Source organism: Coptis chinensis, unplaced genomic scaffold (genome assembly GCF_015680905.1).
Source record: "Coptis chinensis isolate HL-2020 unplaced genomic scaffold, ASM1568090v1 utg2617_pilon_pilon, whole genome shotgun sequence".
NCBI classification, from domain to species: domain Eukaryota; kingdom Viridiplantae; phylum Streptophyta; class Magnoliopsida; order Ranunculales; family Ranunculaceae; genus Coptis; species Coptis chinensis.
In genome coordinates, this window is record NW_028238132.1 from 3,993 (window position 1) to 18,707 (window position 14,715).

The 14,715-nt window shown below is 35.4% G+C and overlaps 1 long non-coding RNA gene and 1 pseudogene across 1 annotated transcript; one reads left to right on the forward strand and one right to left on the reverse strand.

Moving 5' to 3' along the window:
• Positions 1-966: 966 nt before the first annotated feature.
• On the forward strand, positions 967-1,726 carry LOC147473384 (strychnine-10-hydroxylase pseudogene; annotated as a pseudogene).
• A 28-nt stretch (positions 1,727-1,754) lies between these two features.
• LOC147473385 (uncharacterized) lies at positions 1,755-4,044 on the reverse strand. The gene is made up of 4 exons (XR_015210468.1): positions 3,716-4,044; positions 2,517-2,718; positions 2,183-2,428; positions 1,755-2,072 (listed from the first exon to the last, which is right to left on the reverse strand). It is a non-coding gene; the product is annotated as an uncharacterized LOC147473385 (long non-coding RNA).
• Positions 4,045-14,715: the final 10,671 nt, after the last annotated feature.

Here is a 14,715-nt window from a genome sequence, read left to right on the forward strand (position 1 = left end):
TATACACTTGGATAGGGTATTGTGAAGCACTTAGAATTCAAAAATCGGGTATACAAGTTAACCAGCCACGTCACTCGTTTATGTATTGATGACTTAATGTAACTTATTTATCTTATTTTGTAATTTGAGACTTTGCGTACATTAGATTATAACATTGTGGTTAATTATTTGTTAATATTTTTTTATGGTTTTCTTGATAAATAAGTGTTGTTATTATGTCCACCGATATATCCGATAGTTTAGACTTTGGACTAGTCACAAAAAAAAACGGATATATCCAATATAAATTGGTTTTTGGGTACACCGATATATTAACCGATATCGATATTTTGGGCCTTCCGTATGCGTGCATCAAATGTGGCGGCATACCGCTAGACCTATCTCTGACTCAAGGCCCAAAATATCGATATCGATAAATATATCACTGTATCCAAAAACCGATATATATCGAATATATCCAATTTTTTTTGTGACCACTCCAAACTATTTAAAATATCGGATATATTGGAAATGTCAGATTTATATTAAAAAATGGTCAAAAAGTCAACCGATATATATCGATTATATCGGCGATATAAAGTTTTATATCAAAAATTCCGATATATATCAAGAAAAAAAAAGTTCTATATTCCGTGGATATATATCGGAAATATCAATGTCGGTGTACCAAAATACCGATATATATCAGCGATATATAATATATATCGGCGATATTTTTGTCCTGGCTTCACCCAACCACCCAAAAAGAAGTGAAAAACAAACAAAACTACCAATTACAGGGCAGCACTTCAGTTTTTGGTAGATAATCAGTTGGAGCACTTAGCTGATAAGTGTGGCCCAATCTTTAAGATACGTATTGGTGTTAATCATGCATTAGTGGTGAGTAATTCGGATATCGTAAAGGAGTGCTTCATTACTAATGATACGGCATCAAAGATCCTGGGCTGTGATTATGTCGTGTTTGGCATGGCTCCTTATGGACAGTATTGGGTGGAACTACGCAAAATAACCGTGTCGGAACTCCTCTCAAATCGCAGACTCGAACTACTAAAGCATGTTAGGAACTCTGAAATCAATACATCTATCCAAGAACTATACAAGGTGTGGAAGAATCGTGATAAGGCAAAAGGTCCAGTCTTAGTAGACATGAAGCAATGGTTTGGAGACTTGACCCTCAGTGTGATTCTAAGGATGATTGCGGGAAAGAGATACTCTGCTTCAGTGTCTTCTTGTGATGAGACAGAAGCAAGGACATGTCAAAAGGGAATGAGAGATTTCCTTAGGCTGTTGGGGCTATTCGTCATCGAAGACGCACTTCCGTATCTAAGTTGGCTCGACTTGCAAGGTTACAAGAAAGAGATGAAGAACACAGCAAAAAAACTTGATTCTGTTTTTCACAGATGGCTGGAAGAGCATAAACGGATGAGACAAACCGGTGAACTGAATAGGGAGCAGGACTTCATGGATGTTTTAATGTCCGTATTGGAAGACACACAGATATCTGAATACGACAGTGATACTATCATCAAGTCTACTTGCCTGGTAAGTAAACCTTTCTGAAATCTGAATAACCTTCTGGACATTTTTATACGACAACAGTGCTGAATGACTACCAACTAAATTTGTATAGTGCAGCACCATGCTGGAAAAGTACACCAGGTACTGCGAAGAGGTAACTAAGGCATTGGAACTCAAATGCAAACAAGTGAATACAGTATCAAGCTAATTGGGTGTGACGAGATCAAATTTTCTATTTCTTCTTCCAAAACTAAGTGCCAAATGGCAAAACAACTAAGTGGCAAACAACCAATTGCAAGGTTGACCCCGCCCCCCTTCACCCAATAAAAAAACACTGAAAAACCAATAAAAACAACTCAAAAACCAAAAATGAAGTGCAAAATCAAAACTATTCTCCAAATATAGTCGCGAATGTTAATGTGATACAGCTACTTACCTCAGTATCCCATATGCGAACCACAGCATACTAATAATAGTCTTCTCCACAGGACCAAATACACCTCTGTTAATTTTACCTCCAGGGCTCTTTATTGAGAGAATACATTTCCCACACTCTGCAAGTAAACGTCATTCCTGGTTTAACCGTCTAAAAAAAATGTGAATAAGCAAGTTAAAGGAAGCACGCGCATCGTTAAAAAACCAAAACACCTTCTCTTAAACTTACATCAAACAAAATGGGATGGAGCATCGCCTTTTCTAGGCAGACTGCCGAAGCTCTACTTCTCAATACGGAAAAACTCACTGCTCCTCATACTCCGGGTTATATGCCACTGCTTCCTGCTAAATTAACTCCTTAATCTGTTCCCAAGACAATGCATGCTGCTCAGAGTCAGAGCTCAAGGGTGTCGAGCACACAGCTTCAAAATGTCGTGCAGGGACGCTAGCTACACATGTGCTACTGCTTCTTCAACTGCAGCCACAGAGAACAATACACACATAGATACATAAACCCTAAACCATAACTGCACGACTTTGTTGGGAAAACACAACTCAAATACCTCATTTCCTGTGTTACTGCTTTTACTACCATAATCAAAATCGAACCGAATGTCAACATCTTCTCAACCGGATCAACAGCTGCAGGATGGACGTGTGGGAATCTCTCACTAAACAATTGCCGCTTGTGGCCAGGAACTTGTTCACTGTATCTCTTTGCATTTTCGTTCATACATTCTAGGTCAGCCTCAGTAGGGAGCTGCCCTGTAATACACCAATTACTGCGTAAACACTACACGCATGCACACATCAAACGTCTTCCATATATATGTAAAATCATGTATTAAGACATTCAACGCTACAAATCTTAACTGTAGGCGTAATAGCATGTGGGATACCACACGCTCTATCACTTAGTCTTTAGACTTATCATTAGACTTAGTTACAGAGTACGAGTTGTTATTCCTGTATTTCTTTTGATGTAAACCAATTTTATATAAATAAAACGTGTCTCTTAGTCTAACCTCGTGTTCAGGAAGACAACCCATTCTCTGACTTTTCATAAGGCGTTTAGCCATTTACAAATCCAAACAAAAGCTTTTTTTTTTTTTTTTTTTTTTCCTCACTGGGCCATATATTACTTTAATTTCCTCATTTAATTTCAAACTGGGAACTAAATATAACTTTCTTGTCTCATTTTTTCTTCCTCTGCTTTTCTTCATAATCGTGCCTCCACTGTACTAAAGGAGTAAACAAACAATCAGAATCGCTCTTCTACTCCCATGTGGGTATGTAACGTGCTTTTCCAATACCAAAAATTACAAACTTGAGTGGTGAACAGGGAAAAAGGAGACTGTAATGTGCCACCACATTACAGCACTCAGCACCAGTACGTGACAGTCACAACAGTGGAGCAACATAACGAGGCAAATGCCAATTCCAAACTTTTTCCACTTGGTATCGTCCCAGTATAACATTACCGAGTGCTTTCAGAAACTCATTGTCGCCTCTTCCCTAATGTAGTGTCATAAAGACTATTATCTTGTTTTCCCTCTACGTTTCTTAAATTTGAGGTATTACCGGTTTACCACTACTTCATCACTGATAAAGGGTCCGAGCAGAAAGTGTAGCTAGGTAGTGTTGCAAAAAACATTAACGAAACCTGAAACATATGATGTACCCAGAATATAGGATATCAAACGTTGTTCAACCAAAAACCTCACTAGCTCCAATGCATAACACCCATAATCAAATTGTTTACCTCCATTAGTAATCCGAGCTGCTGCACATGCTCTCTCCGGGGAAATAACGCTTTCCGCTCCATTAATTCCATCAAAATGCAGCCTACAGACCGTACATCCATAGCTGCACTGTATTCAGATCACTTCAGTAACACTTCAGCTGCCCGATACCATCTTCTCACCACATATTCTCTCATCAAATCACTTTCAGACCTGATACGGCCGACTCTCAAATCGCATATCTTCAGATCACAATTGCCATTCCAGAGGAGATTGCTAGGCTTTAAGTCCCTGTGGAGAACATTGCCTCAGTGTGTGTATTTCAACCCACAGAGGATCTCATACACAGAATACTGCACAAAACGTAGAGATCACACAAATTCGTTAATTTCAGTTACAATATACAATTTTTTCTTGTCGAATCAGGAAAATCAGCAACCACAAGAACACAGTAAATTAAGTAACTCGGACAAACAAAACAGAATATTCAATTGTGTGTCTCAGTGTCCAAACCGCGTGCATCCAGCCAGTCATACATATCAAACGCTGCCTAATGTGAAAGGGACTTTAGGTGTACTTGTTGGAGGCCTCAGGTCGCTGGGACCTCATCACAAGGTAAACAGCATTACATTACAGATTCAAATGAAGGAGAGACAGAGCTGCTACTAAAGCACGCTACCGTCAAAGAGTAACCAAGAAATAGCCCCTACCTAGTCCTTTCCTAGTCCGGGACCTAGGAAAGTAAACATTAACCAACAACTACTCCTAGTTAACTCGCTGTTAACATAGCTTGGAACCTGTCAAATTCAACCGCTCTTTGTCAACTACTTCTTTTGTAATCTAATGTGCTCCTTTCGGCTAAAACAGAGACTGATTAAACCTGGCTAAAGGCCTAACTAGAGTGAGTCCTCTTCTATGGGATCGCTACGAGCTAGAGTATCAGATTCTTTTTCAGACTTATTTTCTAAGTAATCGCAATCGCCCAACCGTCTTCTCTCTAAGGCTTTCCTATCCTGTCTGTCAGCAACTCATTGCTTCATCTCCTGCTTCTACCTCTTCATTGCCTACCAAATGGAGACCTAGGAACAAAATACCGGGCCTTTCGTGCCTATCCATTAGTAAGCAGCTTCCCTCGAAGCCCGCTAACTCCGCCCTTCATAGTTATCCCAGTCGGTAAGCCCTTTAGCTTTCTAGCATTAATAGTAGTTAGGCTTTTGCCTTTGAGATTTTTCCTTCATGTAGTAAGGTAATAGGTAGCTAGGATAAGTCATTTCATCTTCTCTTCTATTGGCATTCATGGCTTCTAGCCAAGAGTTGAGGAGAGATATCCAATTCCCTCCATTTTACTTATCTAGGGTAAGCTCCTCTTCAATGGATTACTAGTTCCGTCTTTCCTTCCTTCCTTCCCAATCAATGCTAACTCTATCCTCCTCTCTTATGGCTTAGGAGATTGCCTCAGCTATTTCATTCTAGAAACAACCTTACATACAACTCTCCAGAGAGAAAGAGCTACCAGCTAATCTATTCTTATCCTTCCTTCGCTTTACTCTTCCTTATCAACCCTTGGAACAACTAAAAAAGAAACAACTCAATAGAAAGGAAGCCGAGAAACCTTACTCAACTACCAGGCAAGGAAAGGAAGCTCCTGCTTTGTCCTAACAATAAGGAAACAAAATACATTCTAAGCCTTGCTTCCTCGAAACCTATAGAGAAGCCGATAACAAAAAGGATGTTGCGTCTTCGTCTTTGCGTCTTCTAGATATCAATTACCGATGGTGTGGTCTAAAAGGAGGGCTCATTTTATATATATCCTCAGCTCGCCGTCTGCCATACTTGATCACCTACCTGCCTAAGGAAGGAGGGGGATAGCTAAAACCATGATTCGTTATGTGTGAGTCATCCTTAAACAATGGGGCCACACCCTTATTAGGGGACTTTGCCTTATAAACACTACTCATTAGTCTTTTCTCTCCAATGTGGGACTAAACTTAAACAACTATCCCACCACAAAGTCACTCACCACTTGTTTGATTGAAAAGAACTCAACAACAAAGAAATCCGGCCTCAAATTGACATACAATGCAGCCCCCAAGTGCTCAGTTGCAACATAAAACTCCCTAGATTTGTCAGTAACCAAGACTTAGGAATGGCGGTTAGTGGAAGGTGGTAGAGGGGGCATATCTTACCTGAAGGGATTTCAAGCGCTCAACTTAGAAACTTCAGGAATGTTCGGGACTCCCCTGCTCCCTTGTGCTGCCACCAAAGATGCCCCAACTGACTGCTGCCGCAAGGTTTCTTCCACCTGCTACCACCTTCTGTTGCGTGCTGCTGTTTCTGCTGGAGTGCTCCAGCTCCTGTTTGCCTGCTGCTACTACTTCTTTCTTGTCATGTAATGTATTGGCGTCAACAGCTCTCTCACCCAATTTGTAATATAACAGAATTCACTCACAATTCTCAATACACTGTTGTCTCTCTCTCTGTCCTACATTCATAAACCCATAATAATTTCAGTCACTACTTTGGCATCATCAGCATTTAAGACCTATATTAATGTTATTAATGGGACCCTGGTATGGAGGAAAATGTGCTTAGGATTGCAACACCTATTGGTGCAATGCTGTAATATTGGCCCGAGTGCCAATTTAACCGGAATGCACTCAAGACGTTCCCATACGTTTTTATTCAACTTTTCTTATTACTTAGTTTGATCTGACCTTAACAAATGTGACTAGTTAATTAAGGGCAATGGGCAACATCCTTTTAAGGATATAAAAACAAAAATACGATATAAGCATTGTGGGACTCAGTTGGTCTGCTGAGATCCAGCTGGCATCACTTTGTCCACAGGAGGAGACGAAGAATAATTTGGAGAAGAGGTACCTATTATTGCATCGTCATGTCATATTCTAGCACCCACTCTTTTGAGCTCAGGTCTTCCTTGCCTTTGTGAAAGACTCTACATAGCACCCACTCTTCCTGTCAGTGTATACATTTGTATTAGAAAGTAGAAAAGCAAGATCCCAATGTGCATTCACAAACATAGCACACTGCATGCTTAGTATCTCTTGTGCAGTGTTTGATGTATACATACAAAAACGGAAAAGAAACAACGGAAAATCATACCTTGGGAGGCATATGCAGATTCTCAAGGCGGAATTCATGCATGACCCAACCACTCTTCATCCCATTTGGAGCTCTGCCAAAGTAGAAAACTAATGTCTTGAGTGTTCAATCAAACTGCACAACTTTGCTGGGAAAACAGAACTCAAATACCTCATTTTACTGCTTTTACTACCATAATCAAAATCGAAGCAAATGCACAACTTTGCCTCCACTTCTACAGTACAATTACTTTCATCATGCAGAAATTTCTTATGTGATGACAATTCACTCTGATCTGTAAATCGATCTGCATAGAAAAGAGTGTTGTGCTCATTTTGACAGATGGAATTTCTGTTCACAGACGCGAATGCAAACAACGTTGTGTGCCTTGTGGGAGAAATTTATAGAAAGATTCGTTGTGAAAAATAGCCATATATTTTTTCTCTTGCTTCTTGCTAGTACTTATCATCAACAACATCATCTACACCTGCCACAAATCGTTATCGTCCTTATTATGCTTCAGGTTAATATAAAGATTAGATACCCAGATATATCTCCGTCTATTTCAAAGAAAGCTGGAAGAGAAGATGGCAATGGATTAGAGCACTGATTCTATCTTCAGCCATCTCTTTTACGGTAACTGTCCCAACATTTCTAAAAAACAACCGAGAATACCAAGTCCGTGATTGGGACTTTGGGGTTATGGATTAGCTACTACTTAAAATTTGCTTCTACTTGATTCTTTATTGGGGGAAGTTAAACAAAAAAACAAAAAAAATAGTTTGGCAATTCGAAAATGAGGCCTACAAATCTAGCATTGATACTCACCTTGAGAAGATCTCCAAGCCTTGTCAAATCAGGAACCAGGCAAGGCTGTGTGAAATCAAAAGCCTTTGTGAACAGACATATAATTTAACAAATGCCTAAAATGGGCTAATGTACTTAAAATAATGGCTTCCATTGACGTGTTTCTGAGCCACTTTTCGAATTCATTCCATAAAAACGAACCTAGTCCCACAATTTGTCATCTAATTTTCTATAAATTCCTTTACAACATCACAACTAAAATGACTATCTCCTGCTGTTACAACTTTCACCCAGTCGCGTTTCTCACTATTTTTAGGAATAATGCCTATAAATCGGTAAAGGCAGCAAGGTAGCCAATTGAATTCTTCAACTTCTCTCTTTCATTTTGCTCTCCATTCCCAAGTCATTTCTGATCCCCAATAGAATGTGTAACTTAGCTTTAACATGTTAGTTCCTGTTTAGAAGGCCTAGTTTCGGTTTTCCACTTACAGTGATATCTCATCCAGTAACCAGTAAGAGTTCTTCTGTCGACTATATACTTATCTCGAAATTGATTAAATCCCATGAAACAAATCTCTCTTGGAAAAACATTAATCACAAATTTTCTTTTACTTATTTTCAGTTAAATTGATTATTAATTGTTTTCCTGCCATATTTTGAGAATTAACTATGGTGGATATGATGTCAATTGTGCATCTGACATTGCATTTTCTGCTCCCAACTGTGTGGAGCACGTACATGTAGTACCAAACACTTATTACTAAAAAAAATAAACAACTACATCTATATAAACTATAAACTGACTTCTAGCTAAATCCTAGATTGTACACTCAAATTCATTAACTTGGGTTCTAATTGGGTATTAAAAGTCTCACAAAAATGCTAAAGTACGCAGTACACCATTAACAATACATTAATTAATAAATTACTCATTTTGTTTTTGAGAAACTGTGCTTTTACTAAATTATCAAACTAAAATATAAAGCAAAAAGCAGTGTTAGCATTTTTATTTAGTGAGGAAGACATACAACAGGACAACAAGTACTCAACCTCTAGGACACATTCGATGTATCGTGTATGTTGCAGTGCTTCTGGTCAAGCAAACAACTGTGCCAAGTCTCATCTTATACATCACAACAAACTCCATCCTAGATTTGCAAAAACTTTACAGAATCCTAAAAATTCCCTGTACCACTCACTTCCTCAAATTACCTCGGTGTCAACCTATCTTCGGGTCGAGCTACAAACGATCACTTTAAACCACGGTTTCGAAGATTTCACAAAAGACTTTGGTTGGGAAAGGGCAACTTCTTTCGAAAGGTGGCTGACTAATTCTGTGTCATCCTCCTTAGCCACTCGATCATATCGATCATGTCTTGCATTAAAGCAATCTTCCTTAATAGCATAACTAATGAAGATCTAGGTCTGTTTAAATTAAACATACAAATTAAGGAAGATGAAGATCTTCCTTAATAGCTAAAAACTAACAACTATAAAATGAATACATACAAATTAAATTACCTCTAGCTCGAGAAACAGGGAATGTTAAAACGATAGATATAAAACCATAATAAAAGCTGAAGTGAAGAACTGATAGAGAAAAATACCAGAATAAAACAGTGGATATCGGATGGATCGAAAAAGAAACCGAATGAAGGAGTTTTTTTCCGGTTAAGAGGATGGAGTGATTGATTACCTGAACGAGAAGCAAAATAAGCAGCAGCTTCAGCGAAGAAACGAGAGTCGAAATTGTTCAAGACATTTTCTCTCTCTCTATTTCTATTTTGTGCAAGAAGAATAGAGTTTGAAGTTTTCCCTTTCTCAAAAGTCAGATCTATTGAAATTTTGAGTTAAGCGGGTATAAACTTTGAATTCCCCCTCTTTGATATCTAGCGGATGAGTTTTAAATGTTTAGCAAATAATATAGCGGGAACTAGCCCGAGATAACTCAATTTTTTTCATACACACTGTCGCCGAAATTTCAATTTCCAACCCATTCGACGGTTTGATAAAATCTCGTCATCTCGTAGTCTCGTCTTTGTTATAGGAAAACTAGATATTTGGACCCGTTGAACGGGACGTTTTTATATAATTTTTTTCATTTTATTATTATATATTAAAAAATTTATTTCCAAACTATATTGAAACTCATACATACAGTAAATTAATTAACCAAAGTTTCTAGTGTCAATAATTTGTTATGGCTATTAAACAAAGTTACAAACATAGAGCACTAAGCAAAATCCATTAGTATGTACGAAAAAAAATTCAAACAACACAATTTTAAACATTTTCATTCATATGGATAGAATCACCCTTATCCAAAAGTCATATTTTTGAAAGACAATAAATCTTTTCTTGATAATCAACATTAATTGTTTTTTTTTTCTGATACTCAAAAACAATTAATCAAGATGAAGCCTTTGATGACATTACCATGGCAGATGAATGATTTTTTAAATATTTCAGCATAATTAAAATTTGAAGTAAATTACTATGATTGTTACTTAATTTCTATTAGTTTAATAGTTATGCAACCTATGCAATCTACGAACGGATACCATTTAATAATATTATTTAAAAATATAAATTAGAAGTCTTTCATCCTTCAGATTGAGTTGAACTGCTAGAAACACCAATATCCATATTGTTGAAGATCCAAACTTTTTTAGAGAGAGAGTGAGTGAGTTTGGATTATCAATAAGACTATCTATGTCGAAGCAACGATCTTGTTTGAAATTCCATCTTTATGTTTTTTAAGAGACATCCGCCATTAGAAGAAAGTCATTATACAATTGGAATTTTTATAAAGCACCTCATTGTACAATTCAAACAATAATGTTCTTCAAGAAACATGGTAAAAAATCATGAGAATTCAAATGCATTAGTGGTTTAGTTTGCTCCAAAACTTCAAATAGACAATGTGTATGAAAAAAGACTTGATATCTGCCATTAGAAGAAAGTCATGATACAATTGGAATTTGTGCTATAATTATCATCATGGGGTAAAATTCAAACAATAATGTTCTTGAAACATGGTAAAATCATGAGAAAACAAATGCATTTGGTTTAGTTTGCTCCAAAACTTCAAATGGACAATGTGTATGAAAAAGACTTGATATTTTGTTACATTATTTTGGTTTATGGATTTTAGAAGGAATATTAAGTATTATTCAAGCTTTTTTTGAACATGTACATGCTTGATTTGAGATTGATTCAATTATTTTGCATCGGACTTTTGTTTTCCAAAATGGTGCTTTGGGACGTGAGTGCTTTGCATCAAGCTTCCGATTTCCGTTGATTAATCAAGGTGATCTATAATAAATGGTATTGATCCTCTGTAGTGTCTCAAACAAAAAAAGCAATAAAAATCAAATTCACAAATGCTTCTATTAGTTATCAAATGATAATATTGTAGTTATGTATGATTTTAACTATTTGGGATCATCAAAAACTTATAAAAATATATTGAAATGATATGGATGAGTCATTTCAATAGTTAGATGATCCACTAAAACCATCACATAAACTAAAAAAAAAACTTTTACATCAACAAAATAAAACTATAGATATGTTGAAATCCATATAGATGTTTTTTTTTTTTTACATATGAATAAAGAAGACTTAAAAATAACAAGGAAAAGAGCAATAACAAGATAAATATAATAAAAGTAAATCCAAGAAAAAAAATCCATTTCAAAAGGAGTCAAATCCACAATTTTTCCTTTTTGAACCTTACAAAATTTGGATTAGAACAAAGGCTGATTAAGAGAATTCATAGTTGACAAATCTTAGATTGCATAGAAGCAAATGTGTACTTATTACATTTTTCTTTTTCACTTTTTTGTAATATTATAACTAAGGTGAATAAGATACAACATTAATTAACCTATTTAGTCTTGCATAAATTAAAATGTTATTTGGCATCACACTCACACCTACCACAAATTATCAACAAAATTGTGTATTTATTTCAATTCACAAAACTAAACTGCGTTGACTAATAAAAATTTAATATTGACTGACAAAGTTAACTACTTAAGCACTTAAGCAATTAATTTATACTACTATGTCTATAAATATCTACATAATCTAGTCCACATGTCTACAACAATTCAACAAATTGTTAACTTCCTATAATACTACAAGTCTATATAATCCTACTATTATGTAGAGAAAACTATAAAATATTAACATTAAAAGTAAAAAATTATCTTGTTTTGTTTTGTTTTGTTTTGTTATATTTATATTTTTTGTTTTTTTAAAGTGAAAATTTTATTGATAATGATAACGAGTTTTATAAATAATTATGACAATTGTTATGTCTATAAATGTCTACATAATCTAGTCCACAAGTCTACAACAATTCAACAAATTGTTAACTTCCTATAATATTATAAGTCTATATAACCCTACTATCATGTGGAGAAAACTATAAAAGATTAACATTGAAAGTAAAAAATTACTTTGTTTTGTTTTGTTTTTTGTTTTTTGTTTTTTGTGAAAATTTTATTGATAATGAAAATTTTATTGATAATGAGTACGATGTAGATCATGAGTTAGCAACTAGTTCTCAAGAGCATCACTTAGTAAGCACACATCCAGAGTTGATGAATTAGTTTTATGTAGAGCGTGCTGGAAGGTTGCCATGGAACCGACATGGCTTATGGACAGACTGGCACATGGAAGACCTACACTCTTGGACAACCTACAGAGAAGGACACTGAAGTTAAAGGCATTATGGTCCGTTCGATGGTGGATATTCTTGCAAATATTTCTCCAGAGACTAGTTCTGTTTCAGTCGCATACTTGTAGGTTAAGCTTGTACAAAGTAGTAAATTGCATATCACAGTTATGTTGTTGCTCGTTTGCTCATCTCTGTTATAAATTCTTTTGCAATTTTTGGTTATTTGATTTTTGTACGTTGACTTTATAGTCCATGTGTTATGTTGCTAGTCTTCTCTCTTACATTTTTTATTCATACATCTGTTAGCCAGTTACATATAGAGACCATTCGCGACCTCTTTAAGCCTAGAAACACCAATATCCGTATTGTTGAAGATCCAAAAACTGGAGAAATATCAATGCCTGAAGCAACTCTAGTTGAAATCAGAGACCAGCATAGTTTTTTAAAGGTGTTACGAATTGGGCAAGCAAAATGATTATCTACCACAACACAAATGAGTACAGACTCATCTCGAAGTCATGCTATCATGATGGTAAAGTATGATATTCTTGACTTGTTGTATAGTTTGCGTCATAAGTGTTGAACGGATTCTTATTTTATTTATTCTTTTAGAGGAATATTAACTGGTGTTACTTTTTTGAACATGTACATGTCAAGAGGTCTGTTGAGCAAAATGAAACTGTTTTTTCAGGTGAAAATGGTATTGATCCCTGTATGTTCAAAAGATCTAAGGCACCTCTTGTACGGAAAGGGAAGCTCTTTCTGGTGGATCTAGCGGGTTCAGAGTGGATGGAGAAGTTAGGTGTCGACCTAAACTTTTACATCTAAACTTCAATATATGTTAATCTCTTTCTTGTAAGCGATATATATTGACTATCCTTCTCTCGTAATCCATATTAAGTTTTTGAATTTGGAAGGAGGGACAAAGACAGGGACGAAGCTAGGATTCTAAACCATGGGGTGCGAGATTATGTGCACACCCCCCACCCACCCCAAAAAAAAAAAAAAATATGCAATTTTTTATTTTTTATTTTTGTCAGAAGGTCTAAACAATGAATATCAACAAAATTGTGCATTTATTTCAATTCACAAAACTAAAGTGCGTTGACTAATAAAAATTTAATATTGACTGACAAAGTTAACTACTTAAGCACTTAAGCAATTAATTTATACTACTATGTCTATAAATATCTACATAATCTAGTCCACATGTCTACAAAAATTCAACAAATTGTTAACTTCCTATAATACTACAAGTCTATATAACCCTACTATTATGTAGAGAAAACTATAAAATATTAACATTGAAAGTAAAAAATTATATTGTTTTATTTTGTTTTGTTATATTTATATTTTTTGTTTTTTTAAAGTGAAAATTTTATTGATAATGATAACGAGTTTTATAAATAATTATGACAATCGTTATGTCTATATATGTCTACATAATCTAGTCCACAAATCTACAACAATTCAACAAATTGTTAACTTCCTATAATACTATAAGTCTATATAACCCTACTATCATGTGGAGAAAACTATAAAAGATTAACATTGAAAGTAAAAAATTACTTTGTTTTGTTTTGTTTTTTGTTTTTTGTTTTTTTTTAAGTGAAAATTTTATTGATAATGATAACGAGTTTTACAAATAATTATGACAAGTGTGGAACAAGCGGCGCCATAAGTCATTTATGAATTTGTTTTTTGTTTTTTGTTTGAAATCTGACGTTTGTTTAATAATTAAGAGTGAAAGAAATGAGGAAGAGTTTACGGGTTTGTTATGGGTGATTATAATTATACAAACTGACTGGTTGGGCTTTGGGCCTTTGGCTATTTGTTTTAATCTCATTAACCCATCAAATCTTCAAAGACATATTTGTCCCTCTTTAATAGTTTTGGACTCAAAATAAATTATAAATGATAATTTTGTAAAGTCAAAAAGAGAAATAAACAAAAATAGGTTGGTTTATTGGAATGTTTTTTATTAGTTTTTTTTTTATACTATTTTTTTTTTGTTAATTATATTTTCACTATAGTTGTGAAAATTTTGAGGTGCGATAGTAGAAATTTGCTAAAAAAATTTTGGGGGTGTCCTTATAGTTTGAAGCTTTTTCTAGAAAATTGGTTATGTGGTAGTGGAGCTTTTCTAATCTCAGGGATGCAACTGCCCCACACGCACCCTATGGACGTAGGGTAGTAGGCCCTTGTGGATTAGGGTTTTGGAATCACCACAATTTTTGTTTCGGAATGCTCTGCCATTGTAACATCAGTATCAAAGTATCAAAGGGATGGTTACATCTATGGATCGAAAGCGACTCAATAGCTGCTGTCATGGCTCTTAGTAGGGACAATTCTCCTTGGATACTCAAAGCAAGATGGCCCGAAATCTTCTTTTTTGGAGATTGTCCCACACATACCGAGAAGCCA